Here is a 346-nt window from a genome sequence, read left to right as displayed (position 1 = left end):
AATATCGGCTCTCCGAAATGCTCTCGCTCACGGCTCCCGATTTAGGGAAGACATCATAATACACGAGCCCCTGACCCTGGATGACGCACTACACCGCGCTAATAGATACATAGAGTTAGACGAAGAGAAGGCATCGACTACAAACCGTCCAGAACCCCCGGCCCCTAAATCGTCCAAAGGAAAAGAGAAGGCACAAGACGAGCATCACGAGCCTCGACAACACTTCGACAAAGAATACGCCGACAAGTTGGACAAAGGAAAGAAAGTCCAAACGTTTGCAGTTAGTAATCAAGATCCCAAGGCATCTTCATCAAGGCCCTGGAATAACAAGTGGGTCCGAGACCCA

At 49.7% G+C, this 346-nt stretch overlaps 1 protein-coding gene across 1 annotated transcript in view; it reads left to right on the top strand.

Moving 5' to 3' along the window:
• LOC104699175 overlaps positions 1-346 on the top strand; it is a 10,817-nt gene that overhangs the window by 6,694 nt on the left and 3,777 nt on the right. The window lies entirely within an intron of this gene.

This window comes from Camelina sativa, chromosome 6 (assembly GCF_000633955.1).
Source record: "Camelina sativa cultivar DH55 chromosome 6, Cs, whole genome shotgun sequence".
Lineage (NCBI taxonomy): Eukaryota > Viridiplantae > Streptophyta > Magnoliopsida > Brassicales > Brassicaceae > Camelina > Camelina sativa.
The sequence above is the reverse complement of the archived record's forward strand: the minus strand, read 5'-3'. Positions and strand labels throughout refer to the sequence as shown.